This window comes from Lissotriton vulgaris, chromosome 5 (assembly GCF_964263255.1).
Source record: "Lissotriton vulgaris chromosome 5, aLisVul1.2, whole genome shotgun sequence".
Taxonomy (NCBI): Eukaryota; Metazoa; Chordata; class Amphibia; order Caudata; family Salamandridae; genus Lissotriton; species Lissotriton vulgaris.
Genome location: NC_141693.1, coordinates 475664442 through 475683343, shown reverse-complemented (window position 1 = coordinate 475683343; position 18902 = coordinate 475664442).

The following is an 18902-nucleotide window of genomic DNA, read 5'->3' as shown; positions in this document are numbered from 1 at the left end:
CGTGAGTGGGGCGAAAGCAACCTCCATGCCTCTATGAACCTTGTTAAGATTCTTGTGAAATATGCAGACATAGACCGACTAGCATTGGTTTTAGAAATAGAAGCGATAGAGGAAGAACTCAGCAAATCTGACAAAAAGGACTGGATCACAGCAAAGAAGGAGGAAATTAAAGAGCGCCTCAAAAAACATGAGGAGAAAATCCAAATAAGAAAAGTGCAAAAGTTTGCTCGTGATCTTGAGGATTATCGCTTGGGACACATATATACATTTTCAAAAAAATATGATAATATACGCAAACAAAAAAGTGATAATTTAAACAAACCAAACATCTTGCAGGTGAATCCAGTAAATGAAACAACTGATGGAACGGATACTGAGTCCCTCACAAGTGGTTCAAGCAGAGACAGTAACACCAGTGCAACTAACACAATGATCATGAGCCTGGAAGAGGAAGTTGATTTTTTAGTGGAGGAGCGGATGAAAACATTAAGGCCGCGGATCAAAGGAAATCAGGCCGGAAAAAACGTGACACCATCAGGCGAACAAGGCGCAGGAAACGCAAGCGGGAAGCAAAAAAAGAAGCGAAACTATTGGCGCAAGAAGTAATGGGGGATGAAAAAACAATCATAAATCTCACAACTCTAACACTTACCAAAGCAGAGGAACAGCTTCTAGCTTTAGGACTTAACTATTGCCCCAATACTAATTTCAATTATGCTTCAACCCGCATAGACCTGTTCTGCTACATCAGAAAACTAAAATTAAAAAAATTCTTCGCACTAAAAAGTGGATGGGAAGATAAAAATAAAAATAACAAAGAACTGAGTGAAGCAGGAAAAACATTGACTGTTGCAGAAATTCCGGCTTTATGGGCCATACATGAGCTCATTAATGAAGAGCCCAATACATCCCAAATCTCCACTCAGCAGAAAATAAAAGAACTGGATCTGTTGCAAAAGGGAGCAGGCGAAAGCCCATTCAGGCCCAAATCAACTTTCATGCCTCTAATGCAAAAAGATGCGATTGATGTATTTCATGATCGAGTAATTGAGGACATTAAACAACTTAACATTCAAGTGAATTTCAAAAAACGGCATATGGATCAAAAACAGAGAGAGTTCAACCAACTCATGGACAAGATCAGAAAAAATCCAGGGGTCATAGTGAAAAAATCGGATAAAGGCGGGAACATCGTCCTCTGGCCCAAAAAAGACTATGATAAGGAAGTACTACGCCAGTTATCCAATGCAGATTGCTATGAAAAGACTACCATGAAGGTCTATAATAAATCAAAAGAAAATCTGAAGAAAGAACTCCTTAAGTGGAAAAATGATGGTTTACTTACGACAGAGGAATATACTTTCATGCACAATGCAAACCCTGAGATGCCCTTTATATACTTGTTACCAAAAATACATAAGGGGGTGATGCCCACCCCAGGGCGTCCCATCATATCGGCCATCAACAGTATGACAGAACGAGTGGGCCGATACATTGACTTCTACCTCCAAGATCTGGTAAGAACCCTGCCATCATACATAAAAGACACTGGGGACTTTCTCAGGCGCATAAATGACTTTACATGGTGTGATGGCTTAACATTAGTGACTCTGGACATCGAGTCGCTATACACTAGCATTGAGCATAACTGCGGCCTACAAGGGGTGGCACATTTTCTGAACACAAGGTCTGCAGACTATTTAATGCATAATAGAATGTTAATGTCACTCACTGCATGGTGCTTGGATAACAATTTTTTCTCCTATGACAAAGATGTATATAGACAGAAACAGGGTGTTGCTATGGGGGCTTGCTTTTCCCCGAGCTACGCGTGCTTGCACGTGGGGCTCTGGGAAAAGCAGGTCCTCATGGACACATACAGGGAGATTTTTGAGCACAATGTTATTGTTTGGTTACGTTTTATTGATGATGTTTTTATGATTTGGAAAGGAGACAGCATTAGTGCCCTTAATTTCATTGACCAAATCAATGTTAACGAATGTAATTTACATTTCACATCACATTGCAGCCAGACCACCATAGACTTCCTGGATGTGCGGATTCAGATAACTGATGGTAAACTGGTAACTAGTGCATTTAGAAAGCCAACTGCAGGGAATGCATTATTGCATGCTACCAGTTCCCACCCCAAACATCTGATCGCTAGCATTCCCTTTGGGGAATTGCTGCGGTTAAAACGTATATGTAGCACGCAGGAAGAATACAATAAAAACAAAGATGAAACATTAGATCGTTTCAGAAGAAGGGGCTATACTGAAAATATACTGAACAAAGCAGTACAGAAAGCTAATGATATGTTATGTTATGTTATGTGATTTTTATTTGGCGCACAGATGCTCCAGCTAAGGAGCGTCCTGGCGCCCGACAAGGCAGCTACACAACACAACTAGACTAAACTAAACAATAAACAACACAAGCATACAACTAAGGGAATAAAAACGTTTTCACAGCGCGACGAAAGGAAAGCAAATCGCTCATAGCGCGAATTGCCGGGGGTAAGGAGTTCCACAGAGCAGCTGCACGCACTCGAAATGAGCGTCCACCAGCCCTACTACGCTTGAAGCGCGGCACAACGGCCAATTCGAGGTCTGCCGACCTTAAGGGTCGTGCTGGGATGTAATTGGCCAGGAGGGTCGTAAGGATCGTTGCCGGGGACCCCTTCAAGATCTTATAGGCGACGCAGAGGACCTTAAACTGGATCCGCTGGGCCACCGGAAGCCAATGCAGTGCCCGTATGGTGCTGGAGGTAGGGCAGAATCTTGGGAGGCCTACCACCGCTCTCGCTGCGGCGTTCTGGATCCTTTGCAAGCGCCCAGTTTCTGCCACATTCAGACCGGCCAGCAAGGAACTCGCATAATCCAGCCTGGAGATGACAGTAGCTTGGATCATGAGTTGCCTGGTGGGGGCATCGAAGAACTTTAGCACAGGACGAAGCCCACGCAAGATTCCGAAGCAGCATGCAGCCGTGCGTTTAGTGTGGCATGCAAACGTAAGGGAAGGGTCCAGCCAGACCCCGAGGTTCTTAAGCTCGGCGACTGGGGTGGGAGCAGGACCCAGCTCCCCCGGCCACCATCTCTCTCCCCACAGTTCCGGCTGTCTACCAAATACCATGACCTCGGTCTTACTAGCGTTTAGCTGAAGACAATTGGACGTCATCCAGCTGGCGACCGCCCTCAGTCCTTGTTAAAACCTGGGAGCGTCGACTTCGGCATCCCCGCTGATCGTGACCGCTAGCTGGGTGTCATCGGCATATGACACCATGGTCATACCCCATTGTTTGACAACCTCAGCTAGCGGCCTTACGTAAAGGTTAAACAGCGTAGGGCTCAGCGAGGAGCCTTGGGGGACGCCCAGGTTCAACGGATGGAATTTGGACTGGTAAGGCGGGACGGTCACGCTAAAGGCCCGGTTGGTTAAGAACGACCGGAACCACTCGAGAGCAGTGCCGGTAACACCAGCCTCCTCAAGACGCAGCAGAAGGATAGGGTGCGAGACGGTGTCAAAGGCAGCGCTTAGATCTAATAGCACAAGCGCTGCCGTTTGTCCCGCGTCAAGCACGGAGCGAAGGTGCTCCACCATATAAAGCAGAGCCGTCTCCGTGCTATGACCTGCCCTAAACCCATTCTGCGTAGCGTCGAGAATATCTGCTCGACAGAGATGTTCCGAGAGAACAGCATTTACGTGTGCCTCCATCACCTTAGCCGGCCATGGCAAGAGTGAAATAGGCCGATAGCTCTCCGGCTTGCTCCCATCCAGGCTAGGTTTTTTAAGAATAGGACGAACCATGGCTCGCTTCCACTTCAGTGGAACTTCGCCAGATGTTAGCGACAAATTGACCAAGGAACAAAGCGGTGAGATGTCATGTACCGCTAGGTCCTTGAACACTTCAGGGCAAAGTGGATCCTCTGGGGACCCAGACTTCACTCTGCGGGCCAAAGTGCCTAGGCTATCCGAAGTTAGCAAAGGTAGAGAATGTAATCCCTCAGATGGTGGTGGCTTAAAAGGTGGATTCGCCGAGGGAACGACCGACGGAAAGGCTCGATAGATGGCATTCACCTTTTCCAAGAAAAACTCTGCCAACTTTTCACAATGCTCCACAGAGCTCTGGTGTGATGTTGTGACTTTTTTGGCAGTGAGGTCTTTCAGTACCTTGAAGATAGCCTTTGCCGGGTTCGAGCTATTCCTAAATTGTGCCGGGTAAAAAGCGGCACGAGTTCTACATACCGCCCGATGGTACAGCTTCACCGTTGACAGATATAGAGCTTTCTTTGAGCTGGAGTAGGCTTTACGCCACGCCCGCTCTGCGCGCTTACAAGAGACCTTCAGAGCCCGCAGCGAGTCGTCGTACCAGGGGCTGGCCTTGCCGGTTCTAGTTTTGCAGGTTACCAAGGGAATAAGGGTGTCCAGAGCCCTAGAGACCCAGTCGCTGAACCTGTCGTATACCTGATCAGGCGGGCCCGAGACGTCAAACGGATCAGCCGATAAGAGGTGGAAGAACTCATCCAGCTTGAGTTTGTTCCAGCGTCGTCTTGGAACAGAACACACCACTGGCTTAGGTAGACTAGCCACAATAGGGCAGTGGATCTGAAAGATCTAGAGAATCCTTACTCCCCACTGATCTGCCAGTCACAATCGAGGATGATAGTGACATTGATGCACCCAGACTTATAACCACTTACAGTATGCAGGAACGTAAAATCAAGGCCATTCTAACCAAAAATTGGCCCATATTACTAACAGATGGTGTCCTTAAATACAGACTACCCGAAAGACCAACACTGACATTTCGAAAGAGCAAAACCATGGAAGGTTTTTTATCAAAATCTATGATGGAAGGGACCTCACTTAAAACATGGTTACCGGCGAAACAAGGGTTTTTTAAATGTGCAACCTGCCGGGCGTGCAACTTTGGAATTAACACCTCGAAATACAGTACCCCGTTCAGGGAAAATGAATTAACCATCAGGGGCAATTTTGATTGTCGCACGGAGTATGCTGTATATGTTCTCACGTGTACTTGTGGGCTCAGATATGTGGGCAGCACTAAGAAACAGGTACACGTGAGAATATTGCAGCATATAAGAGCTATCATTAACTGTGACCTAAATTACCCGGTGGCACGACATTTCAAGTCTGTGCATAACAAGGACATCAACTGCTTAAAGTATTTCATGATTGATCATGTTCCGATGCCTAAAAAGGGAGGCAACAGGGAAACCCTTTTGAGACAGTTAGAGACCAAATACATCTTAAATCTCAACTGTAAGTTTCCCCATGGTCTGAATAACACGGAGGACTTACATACATTTCTTTAGATCAACCTATTCATTTCTGTTTCCCTCTTTCTTTAGAAACTTCTGAAGATCTGAACAAAATAGGAAATAGGATCTGAATAAAAAGAAAAAGATGTATACAATGCCCTGCAACTGAATGGATATACCTGTTAAATGTGGTGTAATTGATGGACTTGAATAGAATGATGACACCGTCCATATAAAAGTAAATTGAACAGAAGAAATATACTCTCTATGAATATTGTAAATGATTTACATTTGACATACCGTTTTTATTGAGAAAGGACTATTATCACAATGAGATTACTAACTCTGCATAGAGCTTCACTGTAAATATAATCACATTATTGAATGCAAAAAATCCATTTTTTTGCATTTTCTCATTTTTTATTCATCAAGCACTTAGCACTTTGTTTATATATAATATCTTGAGTGAGCTCCTCTTGACAACTGGGCTCAGTTGTCATAGTTACAATATGAATTCTATTCAGTAATGTTTACAGCACTTGGACTTACAATATAAGATCAATTTTGCACAGTAAGCGTAGTTGCACATATGCGTCTGCATTCAGGCAGATCATTTGCATAATGGCTTTATTTATATACTTGGTAACATAGGAGCTGGTAAAGTGATAATATTCATGGTTTACATAATGGCATAATTTTGCACATAATGACAGCATTCAAGCTGCAAGAACATGTTTGTCATTCTTATTTGTATTATATGTAAATATATATATTACAAAATATAGGAAATGGAGTTATATATACATATATATATGTACATAGATATATTTTTTTGTACAATGAGGGTATGTGTTAATATGGATAAATGTATAACTTATTGAAAACTATTTAATTATTCCAAGTGTATAGATTGGTAAAATTTATGCCGCAGTAATTTGTATTTGTAAACTTGCACAATTCCAGTCCTTGTTTTGTCGCATATGCATTAATGCATATATAATGCAGTTATAACTATATGCAAACAGTGGCTGTACATTTGATCGTAATATTTAATCATCCATATGTGCTGTGTCTACAAAAATGGGAGAGCTACTCGCCTTACACTTTAAGTATATCTTCACTTTTTATGAATCACGTGGTGCGCTCAGCAAAGAGAAAAAAATGAGTATTTAAAGGTCTCTTGAATCAGTGTTGCGTTATGTGATCAAGGGTAGTCCATACCCGAAACGCGTCATGCCAGAGGGAGAACTAGGGCGATAATAAACTGACCTGTGGTACTGGATGAACTGTGTGGTGGTCTTTGTGTCCTGCGTGCCGTGCCTGGAGAAGCAGGAAGGAGAGGAATATATATATATATATATATATATATATATATATATATATATATATACATTTTTTAAATTTAATTAAAACATTTATTCTTTTAAATTGCATTATTTATATTATTTTTATTTATTTTATTTTATTACCCTTTACACCCTAAAAACGAATCCCACCCTGCTCCCTTTAAATACCCCTGCACCCCATAATCATAACCCACCCTTACTCCTTAAAATACCCCAACACCCTTAAACACTAACCCTTCGTAATCTTATAAATATACCCTGTACCCCAAAACCAAAACCTATCCCTAAACCCTAAAAATACCCCTGTACCCCAAAACCCAAACCTAGCCCTGAACCCTATAAATACCCCTGTACCTCAAAACCCAAACCCACCCCTGAACCCTAAAAATACCCCTGTACCCCAAAACCCAAACCTAGCCCTGCACCCTAAAAATACCCCTGTACCCCAAAACCCAAACATACCCCTGAACCCTAAAAATAACCCTGTACCCCAAAACCCAAACCTAGCCCTGAACCCTAAAAATACCCCTGTTCAACTAAACCCAAACCTAGCCCTGAACCCTTAAAATACCCCTGTACCTGCAAACCCAAACCTACCCCTGAACCCTAAAAATACTCCTATACCCCAAAACCCAAACCTAGCCCTGAACCCTAAAAATACCCCTGTACCCCAAAACCCATACCTATCCCTAAACCCTAAACTACCCCTGTACCCCATAACCCAAAACTATATCTGAACCCTTAAAATACCCAAACACCCCAAAATATATACCTCAGTACCCCAAAACATATACCCCTATAACCATACTTACCTTATCCAAACATTCAACAAAATACATGCTTTTACCATTCATGCATTTACAACGAATTTCGTTGTAAATGTATGCATGGTAAAAGCATATAAAATGTAATGCCATGTGTTATATTGGCATTGCGGAGTCATGGTACTTTCGTAATGAAAGTATGCGGAGTGATGGTATGTGGAAAGAAAGTTGCGGAATAATGGGTGTTTACCCTCCCCCGGTAAGTACATTGGTGGCACGGCGGTACGGCGGCCCACATCTCCAGCAACATACTCATATTTTTTCACCACCCATTTAAAAAATGCACAGGTCTCTCTCATTGATGGCCAGCACCGACATACACTTTTAGAAACACCTCCCGCCACAAGTTCTAGAATTGCGAACTTTAGAGCTGGGGAGCTACGTTCGAATCTCGCCATCAGCTCAACATCCTGTGATTCCAGGCAACTCGCTTTGTCTCCCATGCCTACCACAAATGAGTGTGTTCTTCTGTAATGTAAATTGTGCTCATGCCATGTTGTCGAGTTCGGGCTATATAATATTGCAAGGAAAAATAAAGTAGGGAAACTCGAGTTCACACACTACTGAACGCGCACTCTTAAGTGCATCAGCAGTGCACTGTGAATCGGAGCGTTTCACAGGCCTGTCACAGATAAGAAATGCTATCAAAACGAAATCCTACAAAACAATATACTACTGGCCGGCACCAATTTATAGCCGGACAACGTCGGGACGGGCTGCTAGTAATTTATACTAGTTCATCCAGAGCTGAATTGGTGGTCCTGTTATCCAACTGGGTAAGCACCAATTGTAATTTGTAAAGGTAAACATTTGATACACACTACTAATCCTGTTTTTGTTACACATTCAAAATGAGGGGAAATGTACATCTAGTACTCGTGTCCCCAATGAACCAATCAGCTGTAATTAGAGTTTGGTGGCAGGCCTGGCCGACAGGTCCCTGGGTGCCTCTGAGCTTGCTTGGCCGATCCCGGCTCAACGCGTGCATGCACAAGGATACTCAGGCTCGGCCCCACCTCCTCTCAACTCTCCTGGCCTGCCCGCATCACGACCAGCTGATCACATTTAGCAGGGAGGCTGAGGGCTCCTCCCCATATTCTTCTATCTGGCAGCTGATCACAGCATACTCCTGCTGCGCCTGGCCTCAGCCTTCTTGCCGTCAGCACTCCCCCGCGGGGTAGACCAGGCCACGACTGCATTGCCCGATGCGGAGCACATCGGGCATCACATCCTAATTGCTGTATGTGTGAAATAAAAAAGCTAATCCTGCAATTCACCTAGTTAATATTAGCAATAAGTTCCCCTATTACCATTTTATTTTCATCACTCAAACATCCACTTTAAATGTAACTAGGAAACTCAACAATTTTACCCAAACACCAGCTAATAAGTCCTGAAAACATACCTATTTTAGTCTCGAAATTCATGCTTTTCAGTTGTAGTAGACATACGCTATTTCAACCAAGCAATAGCTTCTAATTTAGTTCACAAGCCTTCCCACATAAGAGCTACTTACCGGTAGCTTGAGAGCTACCAGGAACTCACAAGCTACTCGTTGGAGAAGCCAGATCTAGAGCGTAGATGTGTTTCTGCTTTATCAATGGCCTGTCTTGTTGCTACTACCAAAACATAATTTTATTTACACTACAGCTGTGAAACACATTATCAACTGGAAAAAGGGGATATCACATGCCCTGGCAGTCGTGCAAAGACTGCACTCCTTATCTCTGATTGAACCTGCTCAGTTTAAGATGGTGTAGACCTCAGTAGGAGAATTACCCTAATACTGAGCCAGTGGAAACTCATGTTAATGGCCCTATCAGACTTACGAAGTCAAAGGGAACAGTGCATGTCTGCCACTTTTCACCATCTAAATGCACAGGAAAACCATAGTGGAAAAAGAGAAATTGCCAGTAGAATCAGGACCTGATTTACTAATTCGCAAGGTAATTAATAATTTCAGAGGATCCCTCAGGGTCCCACTTGTAATCAGCCTGTAGTTCACCCTAGTATCAGTAATTCAAGGGGTGGAAATACCGGTCTGGCGCACTCAGAATGAGGTCCGAAATTGCCCGATAAACTTGAGCTTTCGAATTTACTTCCTCTGTATCACTAGTTCTGGGTGCAGCTTTTCTGATGCGGTTTTCCCACGCCTCTAGTTCTGAAGGTCTCTGTATTGCACATTGTGTTATGTGCTTTGAACCCCTCGCTTGTGAACAATCACCCCCTGTCTTGTATTTCTGCCTGCTTCTTCTGATCTATTGATACTCAGCTTGCCTTTGTTCCCTACTTTTCGGATTCCTACAAAAGTGGGAACACGTTCATTTTCAGATCCTGCAACTCTATTTTTGGAAGTTTCTTGCTTCAGGTCTCAGTATTATAGCCAACCTTTTTCGCAACAAAATAATACCGATTTTCTCTATATAACTACTTTGCATTAAGAATATTTACTCTCAGCTGAACCACCATGGGATGTACAGGTCATAATTGTTTTCACTAATAAACTACTCCAAACATAGTCACTTTCCTCCTGCCTTGGATGTAAATTATGTCACTCTGGTAACGTATTAGTCTTTTTGAAACAGTCCTTATTTATAATTTTGATTCTTGTGGTTTGTCATTAATTTTGCTATTTTTGATCAAACGTTGAAACCTGCAGTAGTTACAGTCAAATACTTACTCCCTTTTGAAGTCTGGGTTGATACTGCTTTAGGTTAAAATGGACACTAGAATAAACTTTGGGTAAGCCCCAACCAGCCATCTGATTTCATGTGTTTTTTATGGCATTGACCTGTACATCAAGGATGTGGGATTTTGTTGATGGCTACATCATCCCCTTTGATGATGAGGCTCAACCAAGACTTTGGTTAGACTAAAGACAATGTGCGCTCTTTGATATATTTACTTTGCTCCAAAACTACTTTAACATTTTTGGTTTATGGCTTTTTTGTTTAGGGAGGGTGTTGTATACCAGCTTCTTTCTGATTACTTCAGAGGGCTTGCTCTTTTTGGACACTTAAGTCTATTATACAGCATAGGACTATTCAGTACGCCCACCCTCCCCCCACCCACACGGGCTTTCTTTTGTTTTACTTTGCTGCCATGCTACCATGTTAGATTTACAGCTCTTTATTTTTACAAATTAAGGAGATACATACCTTCTTACGGATGCAATGAAAATGCTGGCCCTTTTCCAAAAATGTCTTCTAGTCAAGATTCTCCAGTGTGTGCCTTTTAACTTCACAAACTTGATTTCCTCCTTGCTCTTATTCGTCACACTCTTCTTTGTAGGTGCAACCTAAGTCTGATAATGTATTCTGTTCAGGAAGGGGAACCAGCTTCCAATTTCCACCTTGCTGAAGCCTAAGAAGTTGCTTCAATATGGTATTTTTTTCAGGATAGCTAGGGACATCACTCCCCAAGTTTCCCAGTTCCCAACAAAATGTCAGAGCTATTGATTTTGCCAAGGCATGTTTATTTCTGTGATGTATATACAGATGCTATTTCCACTAAATGTTTTAGGTCAGGTCGTTGTTTCCATTCTTTGTTGTGATCATGAGAAAAAGAGCGATGAAGCCCGACTGAGATAGAGGCTTTGGCACGGCCCTCATGTTGGTTTCCTTGAGTACAGCTGTTGATTGACCTGAAGCTGTTACACAGAAAAAGAATGCTTACTACATTCCTAATAGCTATTGAGTGGTTTACCTTCACCTAACATGTTCACCACATTCTAATGTAATAGCACAGTGTCATGATATAGAAGAAACCTCTGATAATGCAACAGCACAGAGGAGGGCAGTTAGCATGGCTGCTCCACTTAAACTTTGTACACAAGCAAGTGTGTCACTCTCCACCCCTCTGCATTCATACCAGACCAGGACTGCGAAACCAGGCGAGGCCACAGGTAACCAGAAGTAGCCACGCAGCTGCATCCCTGCCCACTGCTGCACATAAAAAAGCCGGGGGAAGGCCAGAGAATCCAGGTGGCCTGAACTCTTCTTTCCAGCTTCATTACGTTGGAATAACTGCAGTATTTATTTTGACCCATGGTTGCTTGTAGGTGCACCCTTAAGTATTTTTAAGGACTGGGAAGCTTTTATATCCTCCTACATCCAGGTCTGTCTACCTTCAATCCTCAATGCCTTACCCTAAAAAAAAGTTCACACAGTGATCAGTCACTTTGCTGATCATATCATGACAGCATTCCCACCCACCTGAGCTTTCTCTTGTGGACAAAGCATTCTCCTGAAGGCTTCAGTGTCTATGCCTGGCCAACTGTGCCCACTGCCTGCACCAGCCCACTGCCTGCCTATATCATCCCAGAATTGCTCTCCGGTGCTGCTTCCCTCTCCTGTACTCTGTCTGTCCACGTCGTGCCTACCTTGCCTTTGTGTCCAGCCTGAAGGTGAGTGTCCGATCTCAATCTGGACACCTGTGTGAGTACAGGGTGAGTAATGTACCTGAGTGTAGACCAAAGGGGGCATGCCTGTCAGTGCATAGTGAGGGGAGTGTCTGTGTGAGTGCAAGAGGAGTGGTGTGCCTCTGACAGTGCCGGGGAAGGGGTGTGTCCGTACTACTGTAGGGTCAGAGTTCTGTCTCTGAGAATAGAGTGAGAATTGTGCCTGTTTGGATTAAAAGTTATGGGGTGTACTTTTGTGAGTCCAGGGTGTGGGATGTGCCTGTATGGGTGCAGGGTGTGGGTGTGCCTGTGTACGTTTAAAGTGCATGGTATTCCTCTGAGTCCAGGGTGAGCAATATGTCTTAAGGGAGCATGGAAGGAGTGTTTATAATACTACAGGGTTAGTGGTGTGCAGGTGGCAGTGTAGGAGGAACCATTTGCCTGTGATTTTTTTTTGATAAACACATTTTTATTGATTTTGCTGAAAGAATACACCAGCCATTCAGCACTACACCATGAAAATCTAGGATTACATAGAAAACTTTACGCTACCCTATTTACAGACACTAATAAGAGCAAAACAGCATGGATTTTGACAATCCCTTAATGACTAAACTACACCCCCCATTAATACCAGACTCTACGATTTGCCTGTGAAATTTTGAATGAGTGGAATGGAGTGTGGAGGGTGAGCTATGTGTACTGAGTGCAGGGTGAGCAGAGCAGAGTGCCCCAGTGTTGGATGATCGGAGTCTATACATGAGTCTAGTGAGTTGTGCTTCCGTAAGTGCATGATGCAGTACATGAAAGGTATAGCTGTTGCCATTGCCACTGCTTGTTGCTTAAAGAGTTGTCCAATATGCAGTAGAATGGACAAGAGTTGACCCATACAGTTTACAATACTTTAATGTAGCAAATAAAAATACTGTTCAAAATAATTAAGAATGTATTGCTTGGACAAACAGCGCCATTCTGATCTTCGTGACCTGATTTGAAGGTCTACAGGGTTACAGGCAAATATTTCAAGTGTTATCGACTAGGTTTGACTGACATACCAAGGAAGGTGTGCACCCACCTAAACTATGTCTACTCAGGACACACTCATCATCCCTTTTCCTTTGCTAATATCTTCCGCCTGTGCATTGACGCTCACTCTAAACTGTCCATATTCACAATTGTTACCACTGGATTCTTCCATTTAGCCAAAACCCATATAACCCCATTTCCTAAACATATCCAGCTACTGCCATAGTCTGCTCATTGATCCCAATGGATGAAGTCATCAGTTTGTAATGCATGCTGTTCAGACTACCAGGATCTTACCCTGCATTCTGCCATTTCCACCAGGAAAGATGTTGATTGGCACAGAATAAGGGTCTTCAGTATGCTTCTTCCCCAATCCACAGTCTTTGGCCTCTGCCTCACATGCAACATCAACATCTACTCTTCATAGACTCCAACCCTTCTTCAGAAGACCCTAGAAATATCTATGGCAGAGCTCTAATTGATGATCAAATTGTTTTTTGGAACTTTTTATATCTGTGGGTCCTGAAAACGCTGATGAAGAGACTGCCGAAGTAACTAAATTCTTCATCCAGGAAAGCTGCCAAAACATCAAAAAAAGAAAGTTATATTTTGAAACCTTGTGGAGGGTTAATTGGCTGCCAGACTGCCAGTTGACAAGAGGTACTCTTTAACAGAGCAACAGTTATCCATAATTGTGTCTCTTCTTGAATTGGCCTAGTTTGGAATCAGAGGGAAGTGGTGGCCGGACATATGGCCAGGGACTACTAAAATACCCACCCTTGTGTTAACCAACATTTATTAAAAATTGACATGAGAGGGATTTCTTTGGATGCGGGTGTCGTACAACCCCCGGCCGTATTTATTAAAATATAAAATCAAATAAAAAATGGAAATAAACAATATTTACACATTTACGCAGAAAACGTTTCATGACATTTGATTACAATTGATATATACAGATATCAGATGGGTAACCTTAGCATATTTCTAGTACAAAGTATTTCCTATCCGAATCTAACATATGAACAGTAATTACTTTTCTGCGTATCCTATTTAGGCCTATGGCAAGGTCACTAACTGGTGTCATATCCTTATAAATTAACCATGCCCTCAATTCGGAGTGCGCATGCGCAGAGGGCCTGTTTACCGTGAGGGTACTTCACCCCCCCGGTTACCCCCCGTACGCTCTATTTACTCCATTAAAGGGGACCTTGCATCTCTGTGCCGCTTAAGTAATTTTGTGCACGTGCGGGGTGGCCAAACAGCCTAGAGAAAGCGTGACTCCCCCTCCCCTGCACCCATCCAGCCAACCATCTGTACAGCCCCTGGAGTTCTAGGGGAGAACACTTGTCCCTCCCCATGGGCGACCCCATTCATGAATGGCGCCGCCCTCTAAGGACCTTAAATTTACTGCTCACCAATCATGACCTTACCACCACAGGCCAGCATAGTTGACCGACTATCTGGCCCCCTACAGCATTCTACTCTGAAAGGTCATGCCCTGCGCTTAAAACTTACTAGCCAAGCTATTATATTTTCGAACAGGATTTAATTACCTATCCTAGTCAGGTGGACCCCGTCTTTTAAGAAGCATGGCTCCCCCCGATACAACCATGCGCAATCATCGTAGCTGAGGAGACCTGAACATTTTCCCTTTTTCATTGTTGATCCTCCTTACTGAGTGATTCAACGCTTTCACAGAATCTCCCCCCCTCCATTTAAATCTGGGTACCATCTGAGACCAAACTATGGTTCAGCCCTGGCATGTCTTAGCTAACCACCCCACTTCCGAGATTATGTCCTCCATTAAGCCTCTTCTATCCATATTCACCAGGTCGTTCCCACCCAAGTGTAAGATAACTATCCTGGGTGGAGCCCTGTGTCTACTCAACAGATCTGTAACGAAACCCCTGAACTGACTAAGGCAGAGACCCCCTCTTCCATGGAAGGATACCCTAAAACCATCCTGCTCAGCTCTGTGTCTGTAATTTCCTGAAAGAAAAGCTGAATTCATACGTCTTACATACGAATGACCAATGACCCAAACAACATGTGCTCCTGTGTCTTGTGGATGTGCCCGTCGTTGTGATGTATATTACTGCTGGTGCGCCAACGCCAGTTTCCCCCCTGCGTGACAGGTTTGAGAAACTGAAATGTAAGCAGAAGATGGGGCAGGCATCAGTACAAATGAAATGCCACACATGTGTAGCCGCATATAGCGCTTATAGCAATTGGAGGACCACCTCTAGCTGTTGCTTCTGTGGCAGCCCCTATTCTGAACTAATGTGTTCCAAAGCACTTTGGATCCAAACCTGTCCTGCCTATCGCCATGTCCAATACCCTTTTAAATTGGAATCTGGTATGAGGGGTACTGTCAGCATGCATTATTAATGCCCCCCCATCGCACTATTCCTCTGTCAGACGAACACTTCTAGTTGCATCACTGGGCAGCAAGGATTATCCTGTGCTCGGTGAAGTACTATCCCTTCGCCACAGGCTTCTTGGTCTGTTTTGGATTTTGTAATGGTTATTAGTAAAGTGTCGCCCTGTATCTTTGCATGCTCCAGCTGGAGCCCACCTTACACATTCTGTTTATGGCGCGCCACCAGCTCCCCTACCCTAAATGATCCATAAAAAGCCAGTGAAAAAGCGGCTCTGAATAGAAATGCTTCCCCTGTTGAGCTGAAATTCCACCAAGGGCTGCTAGCAGTGAATTCAGCAGCTCCATCCCAATCGGGCGTCTTGTGTCAGGAACAGCTCCCTGGAGGCGCCGCCACCCCTTCAGTGCCTTTCTCACAATGAAACTATTAGTGGGGTCCCTGGTGTCCTTGATTTGCGCGAAGAAAGAAATTGCTGCTACATGTTGCCTGGCTGTTGCAGCAGAGCGCCCTTCCTTAGTCAAAGTGTCTAAATACTGGAGGAATGCCCCTGTCTCATGCCAGCTATCCGCCCAATCCAGCCCCAGGAAAACGCAGTAAGACCAAAATGCTTTCCTGGTCTTGGGAGCTAGGATAGCTGCCACGAGGTTCTTTAGCTGGGTGCAACAATCTGCCAGAGTACTTCTGGGAAGAGTGTTGGTGTTGTCTCTGCAGAGGGTAGGTGTTCCCTGTAAATCTGCATCTTGAAGTGAGAGAGTGCGTCAGCAGCATTATTCAATACCCCTGGGGCATGTTTAGCCTTAAACTGTATGTTCAGCTTCATACACAACAGTACTATTTCTTTCAACAGGCGGAGGATCATTTTACACCGTGCAGCCTGTTGGTTGATGCATTCCACCACCGTCATGTTATCTGATCAGAAAATCACAGATTGATTACGCAGCTGATGAGGCCAAACAGTCAGTGCCACTCAGATGGGAAAGAGTTCCAGAAAACCAATGTTGGCTGTCACACCATTCTCCACCCACCAAGTTGGCCAATGTTGTGCCACCCATTCGTTCCCAAGTATTTTTTTTTTAAAGTAATTTTTATTGTAGTCATACAAAGATCAGGCCAAATCACATATATGTGTCACAGTAATCATTGAGCCGTTGCGTATCATTACTTGTTGCGTCATACACAGCCTGTAAGCCCACAACCCGGGGGTTGGGCGGCAATAAGTTCTTAGCCCCTCCATGCCTGATGCTAGAGTCACAGGAGTATCGCGCTGCAGATGTGTGTACATGACTACTTTTATTCCTCATCTTAACTAATGCAATGGACCCCGTTCCCCTCCCCCCTTAAACTAAACTGAAAACCTCCCCTGCCCCCCCACCCTCCCCCACCACCTATCCGAGGGCCTCTAGCAATGTCCGTTCCTGCCTATCAAGGACGCGTTCCTTGGCTTCTAACATCCCATGCTTACGCGCCGGTCATTCAGCCTATCCTACCTTCCCTGCACGTGTCGGGGTCTCATCCACCTCGTCCTCCCTACTATCTCTGAGTGCCTGTATAATCATCTCCCATGATGTCGCTGTCTCAGTCGCCCCCTGGTTAGGAGTCCTACGCGCTAGCTGGTATCTGTGTGTACTGTCGGCGGTCGCCCAGTTCAAAAATTCGTTGAGCCACCGTCTAGGGGTCGGGCCCACCCTCGCCTTCCAGTGCCTGGTAATCTCTCGCTTAGCCACTATCAACCCCATATCGATGAATTTGCTCGTGAGTTTGTTTTTGGGGGTGTGAGGGAACAAGTGTAATATACACTCCGCCGGGCCAAAATCTATGGTTCTGTCAGTCACCCAAAATCTATGGTTCTGTCAGTCACCTCGTTCAAGATTTCACCTATGGCTTGCCAATATTCCCGAAGGGCCGGGCACGCCCATAGCATGTGCACCAATTCAGCCCCCTCCCCCGGACAGCGAGGGCATGTCGCCTCTACCGTTCCAAAGTACCCCTTAATCCTCTCCGGGGTCATATATGCCCTATGTAGTAGTGGATAAGCTGAAACCTAGCGTTTCTTGTACTGTTGCGGGTTCGACGCACTAGCTGTGCCCACGTCGTGTCAGGAATGTCTTTACCTAGGTTAGCCTCCCACTTGGCTTTCGACACGAGGGGAGGGAGATTCTCACGTATCATTCTATTGTAGAGGCACGTCACTGCTTTGATTGTACCCGCCGACATCATAGTGTATTGGCATGCCGCTGCCGTCTCGGGTTCCGCCAGCCCCGCTCCCCAGTGTGTCTGGATTGCTCCACTCACCGCCGCGTGGAGCAGATATCCCCCCCTCGGAAGGTCGAAGCGTTCTCGCAGTTCTTTGAACGGGAGTAACGTTCCACTTTCGTAAAGGTCTCCGACAACCTGCACGCCCGCGTCTTCCCATTGCTGTAGGTGTGACCATTCAGAAAAGGGGGTGGTGATGGACAGAGTATCTGAATTAAACAGAACACTCATACCCAGTCAACAGATCAGGGCTTGATCCATCACCGTTTTTTAGCTCACTGCACCATCCCAGCTCAGAACCTGGCTATATGCAAATTAGTCTGTCCCTGGCCCAGTGCATCATGGGAACAGGGCAGACCAAACTACCAAGCCAATTCTTATACTGGGAAGGAAACAAGCTTCCGGGGACCGGTTTCTGGCATTACAGCCGTCTTCGGCCCGGGTTGCTTGAATCCTGATGGTGCAATGAGCAAGGGACTCACATCTGAGTATACCCTTCCACGCTTATGGTGGACAAAACGATTCAGAAAAGGGGGTGGTGATGGACAGAGTATCTGAATTAAACAGAACACTCATACCCAGTCAACAGATCAGGGCTTGATCCATCACCGTTTTTTAGCTCACTGCACCATCCCAGCTCAGAACCTGGCTATATGCAAATTAGTCTGTCCCTGGCCCAGTGCATCATGGGAACAGGGCAGACCAAACTACCAAGCCAATTCTTATACTGGGAAGGAAACATAACGGTGATGGATCAAGCCCTAATCTTTGGACTGGGTAAGAGTGGTCTGCCTAATTCAGACACTCTGTCCATCACCACCCCCTTTTCTGAATCGTTTTTGGCCACTATAGGTGTGGCAGGGTATACTCAGACATGAGTCCCTTGCTCACTGCACCATCAGGATTCAAGCAAGCCGGGCCGACGACGGCTGAAATGCCAGAAACCGTTCCCTGGTAGCTTGTCTCCTTTCTGGTGAAGAATTGGCTTGGTAGTTTAGTCTGCCCTGTTCCCATGATGCACTGGGCCAGGGACAGACTGATTTGCATATAGCCAGGTTCTGAGCTGGGATGGTGCAGTGAGCTAAAAAAAGGTGATGGATCAAGCCCTGATCTGTTGACTGGGTATGAGTGTTCTGTTTAATTCAGATACTCTGTCCATCACCACCCCCTTTTCTGAATCGTTTTTGGCCACTATAGGTGTGGCAGGGTATACTCAGACATGAGTCCCTTGCTCACTGCACCATCAGGATTCAAGCAAGCCGGGCCGACGACGGCTGAAATGCCAGAAACCGTTCCCTGGTAGCTTGTCTCCTTTCTGGTGAAGAATTGGCTTGGTAGTTTAGTCTGCCCTGTTCCCATGATGCACTGGGCCAGGGACAGACTGATTTGCA